Source organism: Nanorana parkeri, unplaced genomic scaffold (genome assembly GCF_000935625.1).
Source record: "Nanorana parkeri isolate BGI_ZX_2015 unplaced genomic scaffold, ASM93562v1 scaffold33, whole genome shotgun sequence".
NCBI classification, from domain to species: domain Eukaryota; kingdom Metazoa; phylum Chordata; class Amphibia; order Anura; family Dicroglossidae; genus Nanorana; species Nanorana parkeri.
The window spans coordinates 47459-59784 of NW_017306301.1; positions in this window are offsets into that span (position 1 = coordinate 47459).

Genomic DNA, 12326 nt, shown 5'->3' on the forward strand with positions numbered 1-12326 from the left:
GACTCGAACATGCAGCCCATCCCTAGTGAGCAAGTCGTATGTCTTCTTCATGTCACTGTCACTGTACATATGAAAAATCTAATGGGAAAAATGGCCAACAGCTACTAATTCTGTCTTAACATTAAGAGAAGCAGAGTGATGTGTATCCTCTTGTCAAGATGGTGCTGTATCTTTCCTCTGGATATGTGAAAATTACCAGTCACATGTTTGTGACCTTGTGAGGAAAGCCTAGGCTTCCTGCTCTATTTATCATTGTCTCATATTTTAATATAGGACACATCCACAGTTTCTTTGGCATTGTCTTATTCTGAAGGAAGATGCTTATGATCATAGAATAGCTTCTCTTTGCTTAATCTTGTCACATTAATGAGGCAGCCTGAGGCTATTGCCTCAGGTGGTATCTCATTGGGGGGGAGGCAGGTGTTTAAGGGAAGGTGGGCAGCAGGGGAGTGGCCATAGTGTCCCAGGCTGCTAAAAGCTCTTAGCAACCTATGATGTTCTGTCCAGCTTCCCGCCCACCTCACTGACATTTCCTGTTGCCAGGAGCTGAGCGGGATGATCTTTCTGGCGTCCAGCCCAACTCCTGGCAACCAGTGACATCAGTAAACAATGATCATTCACTGAACAGCACCCCAACCCCCAGGATGAGGTAACTTGCACCCACAGGTACTTAAAGAGCTAAGTACGATAATAGCAAGGCCATTGTTCCTAATTTTTAAGGACACCATACTGACAGGGGAGGTACCAGCTGATTGGCGTAAAGCAACTGTTGTACCAATATTTAAAAAAGGTTTGAAAAGTGTACCTGGTAATTAAAGACCAGTCAGCTTAACATCGATAGTATGCAAGTTATTTAAGGGTATGATAAAGGACCATATTCATGAATATGCTGACGGGCATGATATCATTATTATTATTATTATTATACAGGATTTATATAGCGACAACAGTTTGCGCAGCGCTTTACCATATAAAGGAAGACATTAAAATCACAATACAATTCAAGACAAGATGGTAAGGGGGGCCCTGCCCATGACAGCTTACAATCTAAAAGGGAGGGAGAAGTAAAACATGAGGAGGTAGCTGTGTGGGGATGAATTGTTTGTATTATAAGTGAAATCCAACATGATTTGATACCGTACCTCAAAAACGTCTCATTTACAAGCTTCACCCTTTGGGCATTGATGAAATGGTGTGTATTTGGATAGAGAACTGGCTCAGTGAACGTGTCCAGAGACTATAAATAAATGGCTCAGTTTCAGAACGGTCCTCGGTTGGCAGTGGCGTGCCCCAAGGTTCTGTCTTGGGGTCATTGCTGTTTAATCTGTTTAGCAATTGTATGGGGGCTTATATTAATAGCAATATTTCAGAGGTTTTTTTTATTTTTTATTTTAAAGTTTTCATGACACAAATAAACACCTGAAAAAAAACATAGGTAGAGAACAAACACATATAATCACTTAAGCATAATCACCGAATATCAGACCGTGGTTGGGTTTCACCAGCCCAAGAGTAAGAAAACCCTGAGCGTTCTAGGGGCACGAAAAAAAGGTCTGAGAGCAACAGAAAAACAGAAAAATGGAATCCACAGCGGCAGCGTCATGTCTCAGATCTAGCAAGAGTCGCGATGATCACAAGAACTTAATTGCAGTCAGTGTAAGCTTGAGAACACAGGCTAATACTGCATGCGGGCGCTGTGCAATTACTAACCACTGTGAGCCAAAAGGGGAAGTCAGGTCAAGGGTAAGCGGGATTATTGAAGCTCATACTGAGCTCACACTGAGCTATGAAATTACAATAAACTCTAAACTGCAGACGTTTAGACAAGAAGACATAGCCACAAACACGTGGATGACATATACTGGAATGTAGACCATAAACATGTAGGGGAAAGGAAGGACAGAAGCAGAAACATACGAAAAAGCAAGGAGTATGGTAGGACCCAGCGAGGGGAGCTCCCCCCTTGTGGCAAGAAGAGATTCACGTAACCATCAAGGTACTATATTCCGGGAAATACAGAAATTCCAGCCAGTAGAACCAAGTTTTCCTGAATTTGGGAGTGGTATAGTGAAGAGTGGCGGTCAGCTCTTCCATCACTCGGATCCATCCACTTTTTTGAACCACAGTTTCACCGAGGGAGGGTCTGGACTTTTCCAGCACAGCGGTATGCAAGCTCTAGCCGCATTAATTAGATGAATTAGAAGGGAGATGCGGTACAGAGACCTTGAGAGTGGGGTCAGGTGGAGTAGGACTGCCGCTTGGTCATCAATTAAGGAAATCCCAAAACTCTCAGAGGCATGGGCACGACCAAAAGATGTGCATAATAGAGTCAACCTCTTGCTCACATCTCCAGCAAGCTGGCAGGGATTGAGGGAACATCTTGTGTAGCGAGGCTGGCATGAAGTACCATCTGGTAAGTATTTTATAGCCAGATTCCTAAATAGAGCTGGCCAAAGAAGCTTTATGTGCAAAGTGCAGTATGGTGTCTTTTTGTTCCAGAGTAAAGGTAAGTCCCAGATCTCTCTCCCATTTGGCCAGAAAGACAGGCTCAGGTGTAGCCGGGGGACAAACCAGCAGTGCATGTGCCTTGGATAGCCCGTGCTCAACATACTCCCCCTCAAACAAACCTCCACAAAAGGAGTCAAGTCCAAGACTCCTTTTGAAGAGCATAGTAAGCTGGCAAGAAAGTGGCACAGTTGTAGAGCTTGCCTTCTCAATAGGGGAGGCATTACCCTGGCAGCCAGCGATTGTAAGCACAGGTTGTCTTGTACAGGCCAGAAGTGGGCGACACAGAACTGGTTGGATGTCACGAACTGAGCAAATGATCTATCTTCCAGACCCGGGACAAAAATCAGGTCGCCGATCACAGGGATCATCGACGGGGACGTACCAGTCAAAAGAAGACTGGACGTTCTGTGTTGCCTGTAAGCGGATGATCGAGAATTTCACTAGGAAGGGGTGTAGCTATCCAGATCTGCCAGGGAATCTATCCCCCGGATTTGGGCAGTGCCAGGATGGTTTTGTTCAGTCTGTGTGCGCTGTTCGCCCACAGAAAAGATGTAACGCACCAATTTCAAGAAGGACACCGGGATTCTAACAGGTAGGGTCTGCAATGGGTATAATAGCCTAGGAAGGATGTTCATCTTGAGTATACTATTCCTCCTGAACCAAGACAATGTGCGCCCTGACGATTTGGCAAGGTCACGTAGGATTGCCAGAAAATTTGACTCAAAGACCTCTAAATGATGGGAGCCAGGGACCTACTGGGCTTATAGCCGTATTCATAATAAGATTGTCTAACTTTCAAACTGAATTTGCCCAAAGAAGATCATTCAGGTGCTGACGTGGAGTCCATAGTTCCGCCTCCACTGTCACAGCCAAGGATTTCTTGTGCTGCATTTCCAGATGGCCTATCTGACTAAGTAAAGTGGAAACTGTCTCTAGGCGTAGTTTCTTTGTGTGGGAGGCGTGGGAAATGAAAATCCCCCCTGTGAAGCACTTATGAGCCTCCCAAACCGTGAGGGGATTGGAGTCCGGTGTTTGATTCCGTAGAAAGAAATCGGTTAGGTCCTGCACGACCCGACCTGTCATCCTCCAACAAGAGGTCTTTAAGCTGCCAATGCCATGGACACACTTTTTCTGAGTGCAACAACAGTCAAGCAGAATCGGAAATTGTGATAAAATTTCGATGGTTGAACATTTCACTCTATGAAGGTCACTATGTTTAACCAGAAAGTAGTCTATCCTCGAATACATCTGGTGTGCAGCAGAGTAGTCTCGGTCTTTGGCATGCATGAGTCGCCAGACATCTATCAGATGTTTAGCATGAAGAATTTGCCGGAGTCAGCGTAAAAAGGCATATGAATTATGGGAACTGCCTTTAGATACATCCAGCCGAGGATCAATGACAATGTTAAAGTCTCCATCCACTATGACAGTCCCCTCCACAAAGTCGGCCAAGGCCCGGAAGCACTCCCCAAGAAAGGGAATCTAGTCAGAATTAGGGGCATACACGGTGACCAACGTCACCAGGGAGCCAAATAATCGACCCTTCACACACATGTATCTACCATTGCTATCCTCCAATGAGGAGAAATGTTGCCACCCTGTATTTCACGCTACTAATCTACTTACCACCCGGGACTTAGCGTCCGAAGAGCCATAATATACAAAGGGGAAGCATGCTTCGGAGAGTCTCGGGATACAGTCAGACCGGAAATGTGTTTCCTGCAGGAGCCACCTGCGCCCTATGTCTTCATAGGTCCCCAAGTACACGCGACCACTTCTCTGGGATGTTTAAGCCTTTTACATTCCAGGAGAGGAATCGCATAGTCATGACTCCGACTGCGTCTCCCCTCCGCTGGGCCATGACCAGAGGAAACAAGTAGAAAGGGGGTAGCAACAGCCGAGAGAGGAGACCCAAGACCGGGTTAGTTGAGGTACAGTAATAGAAAGTAAGCACACATCCAGAAGTAGAGGGATAACAAGACAGGGACAGAGAAGACAAAGACAACAAGAAATTTCACAACTAAAACTAAACTAAATTGCCCTCAACGCTTACCTCAAAGAGGGAACCTTAGTTGTGGTGTAAGAAGCAAGGAAGATCCATCAGATGCTCCCTGAAGCACCCAGCAGACTAAGTGATCCTCAAGTCACCCTGACTATATTAAGTTTGTACATGACCTAGAAACCTGTGAGGCAGACTAGTCAACATAGGAGGGTGTGTGAGCAATCAATTTGAAATAGGGAAATTAATCAAAACTATACTAAACAGCTCACACGTAGAGTAATGTTGCCCAGCAGGTGGTCCGGCTGGAGGGCCAGCAGACGGGGCAAGCCTGTGCTCTGAGCCTCAGGCTCGCGGCTCCCAGCCACAAAGGCATTGATGACATGGTCCTCACTTCTCAGCAGCCCGACCACACCGGACCATCAGCACGTTGGCCACACGGCACAAGGGCAGGAAACGTCCCCCCACAGTAAACTGTATAACATAAACAAGCAAAATTAGAGGAGTGGGCCAGCCTGTAAAAAAAAAAGAGGTTAAAGGACATTTCCACCTTTGCGGGGGCATTTTTAAAGAAACATATGCCAGCAATGTACACCGTGTGTAGATGATGCCGGCATATGCAGATCCTGGATAGAAACACAAAATCTTACTTTTTTTTAGTTGTCCTCTCAGGCTCCACATGTTTTTGGAAATGGCTGCCAGCCTGCTTTGCACAGAGGAAAATACAGTGTAGGGGGTGGAAAAACTCCTTTTCCCACAATGCTTTGCTTCTCTCGTGCACGTGCATCATTAATATTCATAGTGGTCCCTCTCCCTGGCCAGTGAGTGACCAAGAGATTTTTTTTTTACCTGTGACTACAGTTGGAGGATTGTTGTGATTGCTAAAAATATCTGTTATATGTTGTCTCCAGTAATCTCTCAGAAGAAAATATAACGGATTTCTTAAGCAACATCCCTGCTGACACATCCCTGCTGACACATCTCCGGTGACACCGCACATACTTGACGCGTTTTGTCATATGATGTCTTCAGAGGATAGCAGGTCTAGAGACCTGCTATTCTCTGAAGACGTTCTATAATGAAACGCGTAAAGGCGGGGCTTGCTGACATCACACTTTATATCTTGAGGAGACGGGAACATTTTTGGATTGTTGCTGGCCGGCCGTTGTATTTTGAACAGTGAGTTATTTTATGTTTTCTTCCAAATAAAATTCTAATAATACACCATGAGGATTTCTATTTGCTTTTATATGAACACATTTTGGAGTGTAATGCTGCAAAGACACTAAGATAGGAGGAAGAAGGACTTGGAAGGCTTTGTTTTTTCCCCGATCTTCTCTAACGCTGTGAAGGCTGCTATTTCAGCAGTCAGAGATTGTGGTGAGTGCACAGCCACTGGGGAGTGGGTTGAAATACACAGAGAGCACTATTGTATGTGGAACTTTGAAAAGATATCACACAATATCATTTGCTTTATTCACTATTATTATACACATTTTTTTGGATTTGGAGATTATATATATTTAAAAAATATATATATATTTTTTCTCTATTGTTAGACAGAATATTTATTGAATATATAAATGTTTTCACTTGATTTGTCACAATCAATTATTGGCCTTTTTTTTCATATTTACTGTTTTTGTTTGTCACGTATATATATATTTTTTCACTATATAGATTTTTTCCACTTGATTCGTTACCATCAATTATTGGACTTTTTTCATATTTACTGTTGTGATTACAAATATATGTATATATATTTTTTTTTCACTTGATTCGTCACCATCAATTGTTGGACTCTTTTGTTCATATATATTGTGTTGACTATTATTGTTATAGTCACCTATTCATTCATTTATGTTTTTTTATATATAATACTATCAATTTTTATTCACTTTGGTTTCATGGGGAGGTTATATAGCGCTGCACAATATTTTTCAAAATTTCAGTGAGGTTCCCTTAGCCTTTGTCTGGCGCCTTTTAACCCTTGATCCTTTTAGTTCACTTATCTCCTAATAGCGCAGATTTATTTATTCTATATTGTCTCATCCTTCCCTGGGTTGAACGCAAGAAGTTCCTTAGCTATGTGGGAGATGCTCCTCCTGATCATTACATGCCTCCTTTTCTTCATAAGTGGGAAGCGGACCTTCAGTTAACATTTTACGATGACCAAAAAGCTGATATCCTGTATTTCTCCCACAGATCCTCTATCTCTAACAGAGTCCAGGAGTCTGGTTATAAAATCTTGACACGCTGGTATAGGACACCTAAGTTGTTACATAGAATTTGGCTGCAAGTGTCGCCATTATGATGGCGTTGCCATAGTCAGGAAGGCTTCCTTCTACATATATTTTGGCACTGTCCTAAAATATGCCCCTTCTGGCAACAAGTCCGATATCATATTTCAAATTTAATGGGGGGGAACAACGTAAACATGTTTAAATTTAGTAGCCGTGTCTCATAGTTCTGGTCCTCCATCCCCTTGATGAGTTTGGTCGCCCTCCGCTGGACTTTCTCCAGTTCAAGGACATCCTTTCTGTGGACCGGTGCCCAAAACTGCACCGCATACTCCATACTTGTATACGCATACTTGTTCTGTTTACATGCAACATTGTACATTTTATTATTAATGGTAAAATTAAATAAAAACCTTTGAAAGAAAAAGTTTATAGGGCTTTCCAAGATGAAAAATAAAAACCACAATATGATCAAACCAAATTTTAAAACATAACATTTTATTGGCATAGAAAACATTAATCATAGAAAACATTAAAATACCCATCAATACCCATAAAACCACATCATAATTGTTTGCAGAGGATCATCAGTGTCTTGAAGAGCAAGACTTAACAATTACATTTACATATACAGAACACATATTGTGTCAAACAACACCTGCTCTTAGGGAATAATTTCACAAAAATTCATAAATTATTTTACGACCTTTGAGGTTAAAGTACAATTAATGAATATTGGTGAAAATATTGCTGGAGTATTTATGAATATTGGTGAAAATGTGCTGAAATGCAGGTCAATTTTCTTGGTTGGGGCGCTGTAATATTATCAAAATTACAGTACTCCCAAAGATCCTCACTTCAAATGCTTCCGTATCACACCTCACTTCTTTAAATATATACACTGAGTGGCCAGATTATTATGACCACCTGACGTTTGTAGGCAAATTAGCTATAATTTTTCGCTGAAGTTGCTAGAGGGCCAGACCATTATAAATAGGGAAGCAGGTTGTTTACCACGACAGTAGAAGTGCTTTTTTTCTGAAGATATGGGTAAACAATGCAATTTAACAGCCTTTGAACGTGGGGTGACTGTTGGGGCTCGGAGCCATAGAGCGAGTATCAGCAAAACAGCAGAATTTGCTAAATGTTCAAGAGTAGCTGTTGTTAAAGTGTTTAAAGACTGGACTGTCAGCCAAAAATCTGGGTCTGAACGTGCGAATTGTGGCCGTCAGCAACTAGTCAATTTTAGGGCAGAACGGAGTGTGGCAAGACTGGTACAAGACAACAGAAGGGCAACAGTGCAGTGTCAGATTCCCCGCATCACCTTTCAACACCTCGTGGAGTCACAAGGCGGCCCAACGAAGTCATCTAGTGGAGTCATCTCGTGGCCCAAAGAAGTACTGATGGGGTGCTCATAATAATCTGGCCACTCAGTGTACACTCCCTTTTCATGAAAATGATTTGGCCTGAGAAGCCTGCCAGACTTAAATATTCAGTTTTAACCATTTCCGGGCCGCAATACGTTTATAGACGGCGGCCCGCAGAAGTTGTTAAAACAAGAACATGGCGGGGGCGGAGCTTGCTCATGGTGGCGGACGGCAGCACATCCCGCTAGCTCCCACACTTCAGGCCGGGCATCACCTCATAACGCCCTCTCAGCGCACATATCGGCTTGGTCATGGGTCCCTCCAACAAGAAGAATCCCCCGGGCTCCAAACAGACACCAGCCCGACAGCCCAAACCAGATATTGGGACTTTTTTCAGGGCCCCCAGGATTCCCAGAAACGGCGGCGAGGAGGTAATATGGTGGCTGCACGCTCTGAAACCTCCACTTCCGGCTCTCCAGCCCCTGCTACATCGCGGCCGGCTGATTCCCCTGCATCATCCAGACAGATGCCCACTTCTTCAGATGAAGATCCAGATGAGCAAGAATTCAACAGTGCCCTGGCACACTTACCCACAAAACGGGATATGGAGGCTCTCTTCTCACGCTTTGAGGCACTTCACAAGCGTGACATGTTAGATGTACATGAAGCCATTCAAGGCTTCCACCGCAGAGCTGATGCAATCGATGACTCGATTGCCACTCACCGCTCAGCAGTAGAAGAACTTCAGTCCCTTACAGCTCATCATCATCAGCAACTCCAAAATATATATTTTCATGTTGATGACCTGGAAGACAGGAGCCGGCGAAACAACATCAGAATTCGCGGCATCCCTGAAGCGACGGGCTCCTCAGATTTGGAACATTCAGTGAGAGGTATTCTTAATACTTTTCTTGATCGCACAGTGACTGACACCCTGGAAATCGACCGAGTACACCGGGTCCCAGGCTACCGCAATCCTTCCATGACTCAGCCTCGAGACGTCCTCTGCAGGATCCATTTTTTCAAACAAAAAGAGGCAATCATGGAGAAGGCAAGGACCAAGAGATCCCTGGACTTTGATGGTGCAGAGATTACCTTATATCCTGACCTCTCTCAACGTACCTTGGCCAGAAGAAGAGCTCTTCGTCCACTAACGAAACTCCTAAGGGAACACAATGTTCTATACCGATGGGGGTATCCCTTTCATTTACTGGCCAAGAAAAACGGAAAACCTGTCATATTACGCTGCCCATCTGACCTTGACAGCTTCGTCAAATCCCTTGGGATACCTCTGGTGGAACTAGAACCATGGCCGGATCCTCCAGCTCCTGACTTCACAGTCCTTCCTGGTCGTGAGCAGTGGACGGAAGTCCTTCCTCAAAGAAGACGCCGCAGGGACTCTCCTTTGCCGCAACAACCACAGTGATAAGTACACTATCACCTGGTCACCTCTTGGGACCCTGTGCCTTTACTTTGACTCTCAATGCATATGGAGCGAATATGCTTCCAGTTTTCCCCCCCTTGTTTTTGTCACCGGGCTATTGAGAGATCTGCTTCAGACTGTCCTCTAACTTGCGAACTTAGACTTCCACTGGTCGCTAGTGCTTAACCGCGTGTTTTTTCCCATTGGCACATTTACAAGGCAGATGGACTCCCTGCCTACAATTTTTTCTTATTTATCTATCTATTTATGTATTATTTTTACATGTTGTGCTCTTTTTTATTTCTCTCATTGTTAACAGATGCCTGGCCTGAATGCAGACACTCCCGTCTGAGCTTCTCCTACCCCACCTAGGCTGCGTGCTTGAGAGTGAGAATCTCACAACCGTGAGGTTTTTTTGGGAAAAAAGATTCTCTTGTTTTTGTTGTTTTTTACTCACATCTCTTCATATGAACAAGCCGAGAAAGAGATCACAAGTTCTTTATCATATGCACAAACGCAGGGCCCATGTTTTGCTTCTCCAGGAAACACATTTTAGAGGACCAACAGTCCCCTCCCTGTCCTCTCGCTATTATCAAAATATTTATCTCAGTAACAACCCGGTCAGCAAGTCCAAGGGTGTGGCTATTTGCGTCCACTCCTCCATACCTTTTACAGCATCGCACGTGCAGAGCGACGAGGAAGGCAGATATCTTTTTGTTAAAGGTACATTATTCTCAACAGCAGTCACATTAGCTAATATTTATCTCCCCAATGTTGATCCGGTCAATAGACTTTATGCGGTTTTGGAGAAACTAGAAAGTTTCTCTGACGGTCTCCTAATTGTAGGAGGTTACTTCAACTTCACTCTTGAACCTTCTTTAGACTCCTCCTCCGGAAAGTCGCACGTTTCTCGATCCCGCTTAACTAAGCTTCGGAAAGCTTTACATTGTCTCCAGCTAATAGACATCTGGCGTATTCTGCATCCGACTTCGCGTGATTATACCTTTTACTCCCATTACCATCGCACTCATAGTAGAATTGATTTTTTTCTTATCTCCCACCATTTACTTATGTGGCAACCTAAGGCATCTATTGATTCTCAAATCTGGTCCGATCATTACGCAAGATCTATATCTCTGACGCACTCCCTGACGCACCTAACTACTCCTCAATATGGCATTCTAATTAGCTTCTCCTACAAGACTCAATTACCACAGATGCAATACGCTCTACTATCTCTGACTTCCTTTATACCCACGCACAGGATCCTACTCCCTGCCCAGTGAAATGGGAGGCTTTTAAATGTCTTATTAGAGGTGTTTTAATCTCTCATGGCTCTCGCGTAAAGAAAGCTAAAGTGGCCACTTTGTCTGCTTTGACAAGTGAGATCCAACACCTTGAGCGTCTTCATAAATCAGGTAATGATTCTACCATTTTTCATGTACTGACTCAAAAACGCACACAACTCAGGTCGCTTCTTGATCATTCTGCGATGAAACACAGGGATTCTCTCAAACGTTCCTTTTATGAACATGGAGACAAATGCGGGAGGATGTTAGCACGTTCAATCCGCACCAAACACAACCGCACGTATATACCCAAGATCATGGCTGCTCCCTCCAGACTGTCACACCTACCTGATCCGATTACAAAAGCTTTCCACGCTTATTACACAGATCTTTACAACCTTAAGTCCCAATCCTCCCATTCTTCCCCCCCTGCAGACCACTCGAACATTCTCCAATACCTTGGCTCTACTCCTTTACCCTCTCTACCCACGGATGCCATGACTCATCTTAGTCAGCCCTTCACACAAGAGGAAATATCGAATACCATCCGAAATCTTCCCATAGGAAAGAGCCCTGGCCCTGATGGATATACAGGGGCCTTCTATAAACACTTTACAGACCAATTGTCCCCTATCCTAGAACAGACCTTTAATTCCATCTCCAACTTATGCAAGTTCACTCCCCAAACTCAGGAAGCCCACATCACGGTTCTGCCCAAGGACAACAAAGATCCCACCCTTTGCTCCAGCTATCGGCCCATATCATTGATAAATGTCGATCTTAAGCTTTTCGCTAAACTTCTTGCGAACAGATTAGGCTCATACATCCCCAAACTGATTAATCGTGAACAAGTGGGCTTTGTTCCCCACCACGTAGCAAGAGATAACACCCTCAAAATGTTGACACTAATCCATTATGCTAGGTCCCATAATATCCCACTTTGTCTCCTCTCAGTTGACGCAGAGAAAGATCTCTGAAATGGATACATGGTGTCTGTGTGTACGTTTGCAACCTGAGCCAGCACTACAGGAAGAGGCACTCAGCTGCAAAGGGAAGTTCTCCCCAAGCATGAGAAGACATGAGGATTTAAAAGGAAGAGCAGCAAAGAGAAGGGAAACTACCATGGATTTCAGTAAGGCACACATTACAGTATTGGTTTATGTTAAAAATCGGAGGGTTTAATGTCACTTTAAATCAGAAGTGACAAAATCCTCATTGCTTTTGGCTTCATTCAGCACAGGGGGAGATCAGTGAACAGAAGCTCACTGATTGTCCTCCACCCCACCTGCTGACATCCCAGGATACATGGCAGGAGCAGTCCAGTTTGGGGGGGGGGAGGGGGGCATGGTACCTTTGGCAGCCTGTGGAAGTGATCAGGCAGCTTTAAACATAACAACAGCTCTCGGCTGCTAATTTGTTTACAGCAGGGGTCTCAAACTCAATTCACTTGGGCGCCCCTGGACAAATTTTCCTCTCCCATGGGGGCCGCCTGTGAAATTT